The sequence below is a fragment of the Oryctolagus cuniculus genome, chromosome 9 (genome assembly GCF_964237555.1).
Source record: "Oryctolagus cuniculus chromosome 9, mOryCun1.1, whole genome shotgun sequence".
NCBI lineage: Eukaryota > Metazoa > Chordata > Mammalia > Lagomorpha > Leporidae > Oryctolagus > Oryctolagus cuniculus.
This window is the reverse complement of record NC_091440.1, coordinates 22,804,202-22,820,961: the sequence shown is the minus strand read 5'-3', so window position 1 is coordinate 22,820,961 and position 16,760 is coordinate 22,804,202. Positions and strand designations below refer to the sequence as shown.

The window sequence follows — 16,760 nt, the reverse complement described above, 5'->3', positions numbered from 1 at the left end:
CTATGTTCCTAAAGTTATATTTATAAAATGCATGAAGTTTGTATATCTTAAATAAAAGGTTTCTGGATTTATATAATATATATATATATATATATATATATAATTATATATACATATATATGTGTGTGTGTTACATTGCATCTTATTAAATATGTATCATATACAAAACTGAATGTAAGTCTAAAAGTAGTTACAGATCAATAACTACTATCAGTAGTTACAGATCAGAATGTAGTGCAAATTGATGTATTCCATATGATAAGTGGATCAAACAGCTAGTCACTGAGTGAAAAGAGAAAAAAACAACAATAACAGAAAAACTTCCATCACAATTTGGGCCACAAATCATTCAAGTTTTGATATTGCATCGAGAGTTTTCCATTTAACACATGTATACACTATGGATTCAATTAACATGTTTAGCTTTCATCCAATTAGAAAACAGTGAGACAGATCATAATCTTTCTATTGTCCTACTGGAAGATAGGGTTTAGAAAGATTTACTCTTATTTGAGAATGAATAAACACAAAGTTAATAATGTAGTGATAAATGAAAGAATAAAGGAATGAATTTTTGTTTCTACAAATTAATTACTACAACAACTAGTGATAATATCAGGAGAAAATTTAATACCTCTATTAACATGCAAAATTCCATGGTTTCTATGATATATAACTAATTATTTACTGGAAATATGCTGTAAGTAAAAAGATAAGACAGAGAAAATTGGAAATGGTTTGCAGAACACACAGTGAAGTGAACCAAAAAAAATCAATAGCAAAGTTAAAAACCATAGCAAAATTTATAAAATCAGTGTAAGCATAGAAGGCTTGAATTAGAAAGGTACATAAAAGCTCTCTCAAAATGCAAGTAGAACAAGTTTCCAAAAACAATGAGGGTGAGATGATATATGAGAGAGAGAGTGCAAAAAGTTATCATAGGTACTTTGGAAAATTGAGTGCATGTAATCACAGTGAAAGCAATCCTTAAAAGTTGTAATACAAATAAATATTTCCAAGATGATGAAAACCCGTTTTTGTAAAAAGCTATTTATTACTGCGTTTTTAGAAAAAACAAATGAGAAATTTATCTGTACTAGGAATACACGGTATATGCATTTTTACAGTTGGTTAAAGAGCTTAAAATTACCAGTAAAAATGTTTTTCATGATGTGAAAAAAAAGTTTTACACTTCCACATTTATGTAAGAACTATTAATAAGAAAGCCTATGATGAATAAATATTATACCTATCCCATTTCTCTCTCAAAAATGGAGGTCACAAAAATACTTTCATAAATGCAAGAACCTAGGTAATGTAGCATATTTGAAAACAATGTAGTATATGATGAAGGTGAAGGCATTATAAATCACTAGTGATCACTCAAGATTGGGGAAGCCATGGTGAAAATGGATTAGTAAACATGAGTCTGACCAATTTGTATCTGTATATTTGGAGTAAAATTAACTTACATGCTAAAATATAATTTAACACATATTTAATACTAATACCAACAATAATAGTGAGGTTATTTGTCTTAGGTTAGTTAACTGAATATGTAAGAAAAGCCATTTATGAAAAGATATGAAGATCATTTTACAAATAAGCTGCTCAAAAACATCATCATAACATGAAAAAATAAGTTATCAGCAAAAAAAAAAAAAAGAGCCACTAAACTTAAAATGTATTTACATCCATTGAAGATGCCTCACGAATTTGACTATTTCTAGTAGTGTAAAAAATAAAACCTGAACCACAGTGTCCTTCACACTCATAAGGATAGCTATAAAAATGTGACATAAAACAGTTAAACAGTGATATCAATACTTGAAAACTATTCTCTGTTGCAACTTAGAGAAGCAAGCACACCTAGTGAAAAACACAGGATAGAAGGGCACGGATGACTGCAGTATATTTTTCTTTCCTGGATTAGTATAATGTTTAAAGAGATCACAGTTATGTGTCAGGAGCCCTTGTGATGACTCTTTGATCTCTAAAGCTTTAGAGCTGACAGGATTTGGAAGCCCTTGTCAGCTATGGCAGGGAGAAATCCACCATCTTAGTTGATATCCCTTTGATATTTGGCCTCCTTTGGATCCTATGCTTTCAGAAGTGGTTTTTGGGTCAAGCATTAATACAACGTAGACAATATTTTGTCTTAAAACTATATGAAAATATTTTAGAGCCTTTAATAGAGAATGATGTCTTTATAAAACTATCACAATAAAATCGTATTTAAAATGTAGTTTGTCTCCTCTGCCTTGACCTTTTAATCAGCCTAGAAGCAGTGAAAGTGTTTGCTGTCACAATTCCACTTCTGTTACAATTCCAGACAATGAAAATGAAGTTCAGGCTTTTTCGCACAGTAAATGATGTAATATAAATAAAATAATAATATAGTACAGTAATAAAATATCAATGACTAACCACATTTCCTTCCTTCGTTTTATTTCTCTAATTCAATTAGAATTGCTAAAAGTTGCTACACAAATTAGAAGTTAAAATGAGAAAAAAAGATTTAAATTGATCTATCAAAATCATTACTGAAATATCATTTCTTTGGACAGATAAATTATAAAGTGAAAAAAGGAACTTAAAGTATTATCTGGAGTAATCTTTATTAATTGTACTTTTGAAAGATCTTCTGTAAAATATAACCAAATGTACTTTATGATTTTTAAGTAAAGCAATAGATAACAGAGTACAGAACTCCTATCTCTACCTTTAGTAAATTTGGGTGCCAGGAGAAGCAACACCATTATATACATTATCCAAGAAAGAAAAAACTAATAGCTTGTTCCAAAGTATCAATTGAAAGAATCACAAAGCCTTAATTTTCTTCTAAGTTCTCAAAGCCAAATGTACAGCTGCATGAATTTTCTGAATTTCTTTATGCATTCCGTCCATATAAGTTTGCTCACAATCTCTAAACATTGAGTATTTTCACTATCTTCATTGTCAACCAGATCATAAAAATATGCATTACGTTTACACATTAAACCATTTCAAGTAAAAAGAATATATATATATATATATATATATATATAATGTGTGTGTGTATGTGATCTGAGGCATAATGAAAAATAAACAGCCCTGAAAACAGCACTCAGTTTGATTACATTATGAAAACCCTGTCATTTAGCTGTGTGTGGCACTCCATTTAATGCTTCTCCAAACTTAAGAGGTAACAACATATTGAATACTGTATCTTATAATGCTTCTTTTTTATTTTATGTATCATGAGTATGCACACCACATGTAATATAGTATTTAGTATGGATTGTTCTAATGAGAGTTGTTTAATAAAATATGGAAGTTTTGTGTTTGACTAGGAACGTCTAATTTTTTTTTTTTTTTTTGACAGGCAGAGTGGACAGTGAGAGAGAGACAGAGAAAGGTCTTCCTTTTCCCTTGGTTCACCCTCCAGTGACCGCCGATCCAATGGCAGGAGCCAGGTACTTATCCCGGTCTCTCATGGGGTGCAGGGCCCAAGCACTTGGGCCATCCTCCACTGCACTCCCTGGCCACAGCAGAGAGCTGGCCTGGAAGAGGGGCAACCGGGACAGAATCCGGCGCCCCGACCGGGACTAGAGCCCGGTGTGCCGGCTCCGCAAGGCGGAGGATTAGCCTAGTGAGCCGCAGTGCCGGCCGAACGTCTAATTTTTTGAAATAGTTGTGAAAATATTTTTATGCTATCCTAACAATTATTTAACTGGAAAATCTAGATAAATATGGTAAAGCCAAAATATATCTATAACTCTATTTTTAAAATTTTAGGATATGGAGTATTCTGCACCTGAAATATCAACTTTAAAAATGTGTATTCTGGGGCCAGCGCCACGGCTCATTAGGCTAATCCTCTGCCTTGCGGTGCCGGTACACTGGGTTCTAGTCCCGGTTAGGGTGCCGGATTCTGTCTTGGTTGCCCCTCTTGCAGGCCAGCTCTCTGCTTTGGCCCCGGAGTGCAGTGGAGGATGGCCCAGTCCTTGGGCCCTGCACCCGCATGGATGACCAGGAGAAGCACCTGGCTCCTGGCTTCAGATCAGCGTGGTGCACTGGCCACAGCATACCAGCCACAGGTACCAGGCCCAGGTCCTTGGGCCCTGCACCCCATGAGAGACCAGGATAAGCACCTAGCCCCTGCCTTCGGATCAGCTTGCCAGCTGCGGTGGCCATTGGAGGGTGAACCAACAGCGAAGGAAGACCTTTCTCTCTGTCTCTCTCTTACTGTCCACTCTGCCTGTCAAAAAAAAAAAAAGTGTATTCCATAGCTGAAACTTTATAAATAAATTGAAGTAAACAAAGAGTTTCATTTTCAATAATGTATGTTTCATTCTTGTTTACTTGTAGATATGTTCTGCTTTTCCTTTCAGAATATTCATGAAGAAAGAACCCTTGAGCACAGTCAGGAAAGATCTTTGTATTCCAAATTGCTGAGAAAATGTTCAGCTGTTTTTCATTTTTTTCTTTCTTTTATACAAAGAACATCAGGTGTAAATTCTTTATAGTGTTTTGATCAGATTTAGAAAAGAGTTAAAAGAGGAAGAACAAAGGGAGATGATATAAATGGCAAGAGAACTGAAGGCATCTTTGGAAGAGTAAAGAACCTGACTCAAAGAAAAACATGATGTAATTATCGCTGATGATTTCACTTTGAAAAATAAAGTCAACTGAAGTGCTAGAGATACTGTGAAGCAAATTAAGTAGGATAGACAGAGTTGTCCTCTCCTATGATGGCCATTGAACAGATACTTGAATGATAAGAAGACTAAAGCATCAAAAGCTATGCATTATGAATCTTTCAGAAAGAGGAAAGACAAAACAATATGGAAAGAAGCATAGCGCCTTGAAAAATGAAAGAAAGTATACAAAATTATTATTTATAATAAAGTGAATTTTAGAAGATGTGAATGATGATAGGGAAAACCCATATGGAAGAAGTGCTCTGTTCTGTGAGTAATGGGAAATAAATGTAAATCTTATGATGCTGGGTAATACTTTTATTCTGAAATAGATGTTCTAAATTCCTCTGCCTGCTGCACAGATCAATAGTTTTAGGACCACATTGAAAAGTGCATTCCCAGTTAAATGGATATTGGCAAGTGCATACAAAATATTTTGGAGACTATCAAATGAAATGGTCAAATTTAGTTAGTTATTGGAGGAATAAATTGTTGAGTATATGATTGGAGATATGAAATGATCAGGAGCGTCATGTTCTAGTCGTAGCATTTTGCCTTCAGAGATGGGATAAATTGAAGCATTGTTAACTCTGATGGAAGAGAAACAGGAATGAATTGTGAGTGGAGAAACACCAGTATTAAAGAATCAAAATTCAAAACAAAAATTTTGAAATTAATAAATTTACCTACCAAGAAACTATTCTTGGGGAATAGAAAAATTATAATGACCATAAATATGTATTATCAGTAATTCTGAAGTTTGTTGTAATAAGAAGAGCAAAGATGCAAAAAAATAATCAGTGACTATTGAAGAGTACGAAATCAGTGTTCTAATATGGAAAACAATTGCAGTGCTTTAAGAAGGAATTTAGTAACTGTTGTGTTGTTGTTAGAAGGTTGACTAAGGGTGAAAGACTTGACTTGGCAAAGTGGTGCATATTGGTGAGTCTGCAATAAATGTCAGTGATGTAGTGACAAGAATGAATGGGACAGATTAAAGAGAATGTGCAGTAAAGAAATGAAGAAATTTTATTTAAATTCTTAAAGAAGTTCTTATAAAGGAGGACAAAAATTGGCTCTAGTCAGAGTAGAATAATGTTTAAGAAAGATTATGTCTGTGTGGGTGGGGGTGTGGAGTGTGAATATTTAAACTGCCTTTCAACTCCTTCTCTCTGTTCTCCAATGGAGAGTTAAAAAAAATTGGGCCACATAACCCTTAGTAGTATTGTTATGACCTGGTCTAGCCAACTACTTCTTGTGAGATACTGATAAATTTTGGCTATATTTTATGTCTTAGTTGAGTATCAGTGATGGTATCACCTGTCCTTCAAAAATACTAATACAAATGTTTCACAATACTGAGCATAAATAGTTCTCTTTTTCCAACTTATGAAAATAACTCTTAAATAATTGATTGTCTTAATAATTGATTGCAGAGGTGTGCTTATCTCACAATTGTTTGTGATGCTAATTTGTCTACTGGAATAGATTAAAGTTGTCACATAACTATGACTAGAAGGACCACTGGCATTTGAAGTAGAAATTTTTTCACTCCTCATCACAAAACCCTATATGAGAGAAAGAGAATTGAAGATGGTAGCTACATAAGTATCAAGAAGACAATTCTTGAAAAGGTGAGAATTATTAAAAGAAAAAAAAAAACAACCTGGTTTTAAATAGAAGCAAATATCACCAGTTTGTGTAACTGGTGAGAATGGAGAGTATATATGGACACATATAGATAAATATGTAAATTTGACAGTGAAAAGTAGAGGGAATTAGCTTTGGAAAGTTTTATTTACCATAGAATATATGAAAACCTGGAGGATTGGAGCCAAGATGGCGGAATAGTGAGGGCGCACACCGATAGTCCGGGAAAATTTAGTTTAATAAAAGGGGAGTTACGGTAGCCTCAGAAAAAAGAACCAGGAAAATATTGCAGACAAAACTCTTCTGGATCCAGTGGGCGTGAATCGGAGGACCTACTGGGAGAACAAGGTCGCCCACCGCGCGCGAAAGCCGAGCCGCAGGACCGAGCCGCGGGACTGAGCCGCGGAAGCCGAGCCGCGGGACTGAGCTGCGCAAGCTGCAGGGTCTGCGCGCAAGTGCTCGAAGGGGAGTGCAACAGCGGGGAGACTTGGGACGTCCAGGGCTCCCAGTCCACACATCTCTGGAAGGGGAGCAGACCTGCGTGGAGAGCGTGGGAGCCCACAGTTCGGGACACCAGCGGCAGACTCAACACACCAGCGCTGGAACGCGAGGTGAGCCGAACCTCAATAACCCGAGACACCGGCAGGCAAGCGGAGAGAGGAGACTAGAGGGAACGAACCCGGGGCCGGGGGGACTTCACCAAGCTAACTGGAAGAGAGAGAGAGGGAAAAAAAAAAAAAAAGGTGACTGGTACGGACACGGGTTTCTCTCTCTCCGCTCACCTCTCAAGGGCGAGCAAGACAAAGAGCAGGCGCCATCTTGGACATACGTCATAAGCAGAGCAACCTCAGGTCTGCACCGGCCCTGAGCCTAGCAGTAAAACCTGACTCTGGGTGGGGCGAATTAACAGGAGATTAGGACCTAGTAAATTTGTGGTGCTACTGAACTGAGACTGTGAAAAAAGAGACGGTGGGGGAGAGAACTCACGGAATTCACGTGAGCACTCTCCAGAGACGCTACAATTCCGTAACTTTGGCAACCCAGTGGGAGACTGAAGGAGAATTTGAGCCCACTCCGAGGGCCGAACAGATTCCCTGTGTGGTCCTTGGGAAAGAGCTTCCGATCTCTGGCTCCTGTGGGTATATCATTTGCCTGCTAACTACCTCCAACTTCGTTCAGCTGTGCAGAATAACTTCCCTTTTGAATCAAAAAAGAGAGAGAGAGAGAGAGAGAGAGGTTTACCACGCCTAACCTGGGAGTGTCACCTTTGGCACACCAAACAGAGCTCTCAGGCCACACCCATCTCAAGACCTAAGGCTCCATCAAAAACAGATAGTCCACTTAATCTAGAGTCATAGTATAACAAGAAAAAGCACCACAGTGAAGAAACCAAATATCTCCAATATGACAAATAACAAACGCAAAAACCAAGGTAATAAAAACAAGGAAGTCACCATGAAGCCCTCAAATGAAAAAGACACCCCAATTCAAGATTATGAGGATGATGACATAGAAGAAATGCAAGAAGCAGATCTCAAAAAATTGATAAGAACATTAAGAAGTTCTCAAAAACAAATTCTTGAACTACAGAAATCCTTAATGGACAAGATAGAAAATCTCTCTCGTGAAAATGAAATATTAAGGAGGAATCAAAATGAAACGAAACAACTAGTACAACAGGAAACTGGGATAGTGACTGAAGTGAAGAATTCAATAGATCAAATGAAAAACACAATAGAGAGCCTTACAAACAGAATGGGAGAAGCAGAAGAGAGAATATCGGACTTAGAAGACAGAGAACAGGAAAGGATACAGTCAGACCAAAGAAAAGACGAGGAAATTAGAAATCTAAAACATATTGTCGGGAATCTTCAGGATACTATTAAAAAACCCAACATTCGGGTTCTAGGAGTTCCTGAAGGCATGGAGAGGGAGAAAGGATTAGAAGGCCTTTTTAGTGAGATATTAGCAGAAAATTTCCCAGGTTTGGAGAAGGACAGAGAAATCCTAGTACAGGAAGCTCACAGAACCCCTAATAAACACGACCAAAAGAGATCCTCACCACGACACGTTGTAATTAAACTCTCCACAGTGAAACATAAAGAAAAGATCCTAAAATGTGCAAGAGAGAAACGTCAGATTACTCTCAGAGGATCTCCAATCAGACTCACAGCTGACTTCTCATCAGAAACTCTACAAGCTAGGAGGGAATGGCGAGATATAGCCCAGGTACTAAGAGAGAACAACTGCCAGCCCAGAATATTATATCCTGCAAAGCTATCATTTGTGAATGAAGGTGAAATAAAGACTTTTCATTGCAAACAGAAATTGAAAGAATTTGTTGCCACTCGTCCAGCCCTGCAAAAGATGCTTAAAGATGTGTTACACACAGAAACACAGAAACACGGTCATCAATATGAAAGAAGGTAAAGGAAGGAAACCAAGGAAGGAAAGCTCACAGCAAAAGATCACAGGGAATTCAAAGCATATATTAGAACTTATCTTTGGCAAATGGCAGGGCAAAGTTACCACTTATCATTAGTCACATTGAACGTGAATGGCCTGAACTGTCCAGTTAAAAGACACTGTTTGGCTGATTGGGTTAAGGAACAAAACCCATCTATTTGCTGCTTACAAGAAACACATCTTTCCAACAAAGATCCATACAGACTGAAAGTGAAAGACTGGAAAAAGATATACCATGCCAACAGAAATGAAAAAAGAGCAGGCGTAGCCATCTTAATATCAGACACCATAAACTTTACCACAAAAACCGTTAAGAGAGACAAAGAGGGACACTACATAATGATTAAGGGATCAATTCAACAGGAAGATATAACAATTATCAATGTATATGCACCTAACTACAGGGCACCAGTTTATCTAAAGGATTTGTTAACGGACTTAAAGGGAGACTTAGACCCCAATACAATAGTACTGGGGGACTTCAATACTCCACTCTCAGAAATAGACAGATCATCCGGACAGAAGATCAACAAGGAAACAGTAGATTTAAACGACACTATAACCCAAATGGATCTAACAGATATATACAGAACTTTCAATCCTACAGCTAAAGATTATACAGTCTTCTCAGCAGTACATGGAACCTTCTCTAGGATTTACCACATACTAGGCCATAAAGCAAGTCTCAGCAAATTCAAAAGAATTAGAATCATACCATGCAGCTTCTCAGACCATAAAGGAATGAAGTTGGAAATTAGCAACTCAGGAATCCCTAGAGCATACGCAAACACATGGAGATTGAACAACATGCTCCTGAATGAACAATGGGTCATAGAAGAAATCAAAAGAGAAATCAAAAACTTTCTGGAAGTAAATGAGGATAACAGCACAACATACCAAAACTTATGGGACGCAGCAAAAGCAGTGTTAAGAGGAAAGTTTATATCAATAGGTGCCTACATCAAGAAATTTGAAAGGCACCAAATAGATGAGCTTTCTATTCACCTCAAGGATCTAGAAAACCTACAGCAAACCAGACCCAAATCTAGTAGGAGAAGAGAAATAATTAAAATCAGAGAAGAAATCAACAGGATTGAATCAAGAAAAACATTACAAAAAATCAGCCAAATGAGGAGCTGGTTTTTTGAAAAAATAAACAAAATTGACACCCCATTGGCCCAACTAACTAAAAAAAGGAGAGAAAAGACCCAAATCAATAAAATCAGAGATGAAAAAGGAAATGTAACAACAGACACCACAGAAATAAAAAGAATCATCAGAAATTACTACAAGGACTTGTATGCCAGCAAACAGGGAAACCTATCAGAAATGGATAGATTCCTGGACACATGCAACCTACCTAAATTGAACCAGGAAGACATCGAAAACCTAAACAGACCCATAACTGAGACAGAAATTGAAACAGTAATAAAGGCCCTCCCAACAAAGAAAAGCCCAGGACCAGATGGATTCACTGCTGAATTCTACCAGACATTTAAAGAAGAACTAACTCCAATTCTTCTCAAACTATTCAGAACAATCGAAGAAGAGGGACTCCTCCCAAATTCTTTCTATGAAGCCAGCATTACCTTAATTCCTAAGCCGGAAAAAGATGCAGCACTGAAAGAGAATTACAGACCAATATCCCTGATGAACATAGATGCAAAAATCCTCAATAAAATTCTCGCCAATAGAATGCAACAACACATCAGAAAGATCATCCACCCAGACCAAGTGGGATTTATCCCTGGTATGCAGGGATGGTTTAATGTGCGCAAGACAATCAATGTGATACACCACATTAACAGACTGCAGAAGAAAAACCATATGATTCTCTCAATAGATGCCGAGAAAGCATTTGATAAAATACAACACCCGTTCATGATGAAAACTCTAAGCAAACTGGGTTTGGAAGGAACATTCCTCAATACAATCAAAGCAATCTATGAAAAACCCACAGCCAACATCCTATTGAATGGGGAAAAGTTGGAAGCATTTCCACTGAGATCTGGGACCAGACAGGGATGTCCACTCTCACCACTGCTATTCAATATAGTTCTGGAGGTTCTAGCCAGAGCTATTAGGCAAGAAAAAGAAATTAAAGGGATACAAATTGGGAAGGAAGAACTCAAACTATCCCTCTTTGCAGATGACATGATTCTTTATTTAGGGGACCCAAAGAACTCTACCAAGAGACTATTGGAACTCATAGAAGAGTTTGGCAAAGTAGCAGGGTATAAAATCAATGCACAAAAATCAACAGCCTTTGTATACACAGACAATGCCATGGCTGAGGAAGAACTTCTAAGATCAATCCCATTCACAATAGCTACAAAAACAATCAAATACCTTGGAATAAACTTAACCAAGGACGTTAAAGATCTCTACGATGAAAATTACAAAACCTTAAAGAAAGAAATAGAAGAGGATACCAAGAAATGGAAAAAACTTCCATGCTCATGGATTGGAAGAATCAATATCATCAAAATGTCCATTCTACCAAAAGCAATTTATAGATTCAATGCAATACCAATCAAGATACCGAAGACCTTCTTCTCAGATCTGGAAAAATTGGTGCTGAAATTTATATGGAGGCACAAGAGACCTCGAATAGCTAAAGCAATCTTGTACAACAAAAACAAAGCCGGAGGCATCACAATACCAGATTTCAGGACATACTACAGGGCAGTTGTAATCAAAACAGCATGGTACTGGTACAGAAACAGATGGATAGACCAATGGAACAGAATTGAAATACCAGAAATCAACGCAAACATCTACAGCCAACTTATATTTGATCAAGGATCTAAAACTAATTCCTTGAGCAAGGACAGTCTATTCAATAAATGGTGCTGGGAAAACTGGATTTCCACGTGCAGAATCATGAAGCAAGACCCCTACCTTACACCTTACACAAAAATCCACTCAACATGGATTAAAGACCTAAATCTACGACCTGACACCATCAAGTTACTAGAGAACATTGGAGAAACCCTTCAAGATATTGGCACAGGCAAAGAGTTTCTGGAAAAGACCCGGGAGGCACAGGCAGTCAAAGCCAAAATTAACTATTGGGATTGCATCAAATTGAGAAGTTTCTGTACTGCAAAAGAAACAGTCAGGAGAGTGAAGAGACAACCGTCAGAATGGGAAAAAATATTTGCAAACTATGCAACAGATAAAGGGTTAATAACCAGAATCTACAAAGAGATCAAGAAACTCCACAAAAACAAAACCAACAACCCACTTAAGAGATGGGCCAAGGACCTCAATAGACATTTTTCAAAAGAGGAAATCCAAATGGCCAACAGGCACATGAAAAAATGTTCAAGGTCATTAGCAATCAGAGAAATGCAAATCAAAACCACAATGAGGTTCCACCTCACCCCGGTCAGAATGGCTCACATGCAGAAATCTACCAACAACAGATGCTGGCGAGGATGTGGGGAAAAAGGGACACTAACCCACTGTTGGTGGGAATGCAAACTGGTCAAGCCACTATGGAAGTCAGTCTGGAGATTCCTCAGAAACCTGAAGATAACCCTACCGTTCGACCCAGCCATCCCACTCCTTGGAATTTACCCAAAGGAATTTAAATTGGCAAACAAAAAAGCGGTCTGCACCCTAATGTTTATTGCAGCTCAATTCACAATAGCTAAGACCTGGAACCAACCTAAATGCCCATCAACGGTAGACTGGATAAAGAAATTATGGGATATGTACTCTTTAGAATACTATACCGCAGTAAGAAACAACGAAATCCAGTCATTTGCAACAAAATGGAGGAATCTGGAACACATCATGCTGAGTGAAATAAGCCAGTCCCAAAGGGACAAATACCATATGTTCTCCCTGATCGGTGACAACTGACTGAACACCAAGAGGGAAACCTGTTGAAGTGGAATGGACACTATGGGAAACGGTGACTTGATCAGCATAGCCCTGACTGTTAATGAACAACTTAATACATTATCCCTCTTAGTAGTTTTTTTGTCTGTTCTACTCAATATGACTGATTTAGTTCTGTAATTGATGCACAGTTATTCTTAAGTGTTGAAAATTAACTGAAATGTGATCCCTGTTGAACATGGGAGTGGGAATGGGAGAGGGAAGAGATGTATAATTTGGGACATGCTCAGGCTGACTGGCCCCAAATGGTAGAGTTAGAAACATACCAGGGGACTCCAATTTAATCCCATCAAGGTGGCATGTACCAATGCCATCTCACTAGTCCAAGTGATCAATTTCAGTTCACAACTGATCATAATGAAAGGACTAAGAGTCAAAGGGAGCACATAAGCAAGTCTAGTACCTGCTAACACTAACCGATAGAATAAACAAAGGGGAGAGTGATCCAACATGGGAAGTGAGATACTCAGCAGACTCATAGAATGGCAGATGTCCTAAATAGCACTCTGGCCTCAGAATCAGCCCTAAAGGCATTCAGATCTGGCTGAAAAGCCCATGAGAGTATTTCAGGCATGGAAAGCCAAGACACTCTGGCAAAAGATCTCTGCGAGTGAGATCTCAGTGGAAAGAACAGGTCTTCAAAGAAGGAGGTACCTTTCTCTGAAGGGAGGAGAGAACCTCCACTTTGACTATGACCTTGTCTAAACAAGATAAGAGTCGGAGAACTCAGAGGGCTTCCATAGCCTTGGAAACTCATGACTGGAGCATAGGGAGATTACTGATGCCATAGACAGGAGTGTCAATTGGTAAAGTCAACAACAGGAGTCACTGTGCACTTACTCCTCATGTAGGATCTCTGTTCTTAATGTGCTGTGCATTGAGATTTAATGCTATAACGAGTACTCAAATAATATATTTCACTTTGTGTTTCTATGGGGGTGCAAACTGTTGAAATCTTTACTTAATGCATACTAAACTGATCCTCTGTAAAAAAAAAAAAAAAAAGAAAAAAGAAAAAAAAAGAAAAGAAAAGAAACTATCAACTCCCAACTTGACTCTCACTGGGATTAAACATGACAATAGGTCTGATCTGATTTCATCATCATTAAAAAAAAGCATCTATTATTTTTCACTTTATGTTTCTGTGTGGGAGCAAACTGTTGAAATCCTTACTTAATGTATACTAAGCTGATCTTCTGTATATTAAGATAATCGAAAATGAATCTTGATGTGAATGGAAGGGGAGAGGGAGTGGGAAAGGGGAGGGTTGTGAGTGGGAGGGACGGTATGGGGGGGAAGCCATTGTAATCCATAAATCGTACTTTGGAAACCTATATTCATTAAATAAAAGTTAAAAAAAAATAAAAAAAAAGAATATATGAAAACCTGGCCGGCATTGTGGTACAAGCCCTGGCCTGAGGTGCAAGCATTTCATGTGGCCTGGGAAAGCAATGGAGGGCCCCTGCACCCCCCCGTGGGAGACCTGGAGGAAGCTCCTAGCTCCTGGCTTCAGATCGAGCAGCTCCAGCCTTTGCGGCCATCTGGAGAATGAACCAGCAGATAGAAGACCTCTCTCTCTGTCTCTACGTCTCTCTGTAACTCTTTCTGTAACCTCTGTAACCTCTGTCTTTCTGTCTCTCTGTAACCTCTCTCTGTAACTCTGTCTTTCAAATAAATAAAATAAATATTTAAAAATAGAATATATTAATAAAGGCCAGAATAAAAGAGGCCTTGGGAAATTGGAAAAGTAAGAATTCAGCAACAAGTGTGAAATATTATTTTCAATAAATTAAAAAAAAAAAAACCTATAAGATGTGTTGGGAAATACAGAAAGATTAACACTTTAGAAAATTCAAGATTTCCATGGAGGTTTTCCTCCTTAAAGATAAAATGAGACTAATTAACTCTTTTGCATTTTTCTCCAGCCTCTTGCAGCTAACAGGTCCAGGGAATGAGTAGAGGCAGAGTTGGGTTAAACCAGGGTTTCAGCTGTAAAAATGATGCACATAGGATTTAACTGCACATGCAAAGAAGTGATTAGAGAGATGACCTTCTTGCTTGATTTTACATTTTGTCAAATAAGCATTTGATGCAAAATGCATATTTATTTTAAAGATTTATTTTTATTATTTAAAAGACAGTTACAGAGTGAGGTAGAGGCAGACAGAGAGAGGTCTTCCATTCGCTGTCTCATTCTCCAAATGGCTATAACCTCCAGAAATGAGGTGATCCAAAGCAAGAAGCCAGGAGCTTCCTCCAAGTCTCAAGCATGGGTGCAGGCGCCCAAGGACGTGGGCCATCCTCTGCTGCATTAGCAGGGAGCTGGATCGGGAGTGGAGCAGCTGAGACTTAACTGGTGCCCATACGGGATGCTGGCACTGCAGGCCAGGGCTTTAACCCACTGTACTACAGTGCCAGCCCCAAAATACATATTTAGAAAATACATTTAAATAATTTGTTCTTATCTAGACAGATGGTTAGCAACAGATATAAATTTCCTATTGCATATTTCATAGATTATATTCTCAAAGTAAGAATAAAACTTTTTGCCTTCTTTTGTTATCTACTTGCATAGAAACCTCTCTGAAGTGACAGATTTCAACACCCTTCTCTAATTATTAACATTAAATAACAAAGCAGACTATCTCCTTTTAAAAAAAATTCTTAAATGATAATTAGTTTCAGGCTTCCTGGCATAATGCTTTCTCATCTTGGATATTGCAAGCTAATCATGGTAACTCATTTATTTAGAGGCACAGCTATGTTTTCTCCTGATACCACACTAATACTCTATCCATGTTATGGTTTGGATATGATTTGTCCACAAAGGTTCATGTGCTGGAATCTTGGACCCCACTGTGGCAGTGTTGAGGTGATTGGACTTTTAAGAGGTGGGGGCTAATGAAATCTGTTAGGTTATAGGGAGCACGTCTATCGGAAGGGAGTAACATAGTTTCCAAGGGATTCCAATTAGTTCCCACGTGGGGTGGGAGGTATTAAAAGAGAGAGCCTTGCCCCCGAATCTTTCTGGCTTTTTGCCCAACCACCATCTGATTTATCTGTATTGTTTGTCACAATTTTGATGAACTTACAGATAATCTATGGAGGTAATGATCTTGGACTTACAGCTATTGAAAACTGTCAACTAAACAAAACTTTTTCTTTGAACATTACAGTTTCATGTTTTAGCAACAGAAAACATACTAAGACACTAGTTTCCCAATAGGTCTCTTTTAATCACAGTATAAGCAATTCAACTTTCAGAACTGCACATACTTTTAGATCATTATCTTCCTTAATATTCTTGGTCATAAATGACACAGCCTATGCTTTACCTGAAGTATTTGAAATGAACGTTGGTAATCACATCAATTTGATTTTACTTCTTCTGAATATCATGGATATTTCCCCCTGAGCTCTCCTGACATATAAAATGTCAAGAATATACTGACAAATATTTAATTTCCTCCTATTAGAACAAACAGTTCCTCTTTTTGGGTAAAAGCAAACTAATATAGTAAATCGAAAGTTATACTCTGATTACCCAAAGAAAGAAAGTGAAGAATTATTTTATCAGATTTTTATACCACCTCCTTATTGTATTGATGCCTCCCAATACAAATTAATCTGTCATTTTTGCCTTTGGTCAAAAAGAAAGTCAACAAGTTCTTCCATCCAACAGAAAGATCAAAAAATTTTCACACAACATGAAATATTTTTATGGTCATCAGCATGAAACTATTCCAAAATGTTTCTAGAGAATGAATAGTAATTAACATATGCTGAGCATTGAATGATAATAAATTATTATTATTATTAAGAAATGATAAAATTTTTAAACAATCTGGTTGGTTGCTTTATTATAGGTGAATGAATGTCTATTATTTCTACTCAGATAATCATCACTCCTGCTCCTCTGAGAGGTGATAAAATCATTGTTACCTTCCCATCTCCTATATGTTCTCATTGCATTTGAATATTCAAATGTTTTGTTCATTATTTTAAATTACACTCATTTTCCAAAGATTTGTAAATGTTATCTGAAACATGGTT

At 37.5% G+C, this 16,760-nt stretch overlaps 1 pseudogene; it reads left to right on the top strand.

Annotated features, from left to right (window-relative positions):
• Positions 1-16,760, top strand: part of LOC138843737 (proteasome subunit beta type-5 pseudogene) — a 187,658-nt pseudogene that overhangs the window by 91,294 nt on the left and 79,604 nt on the right.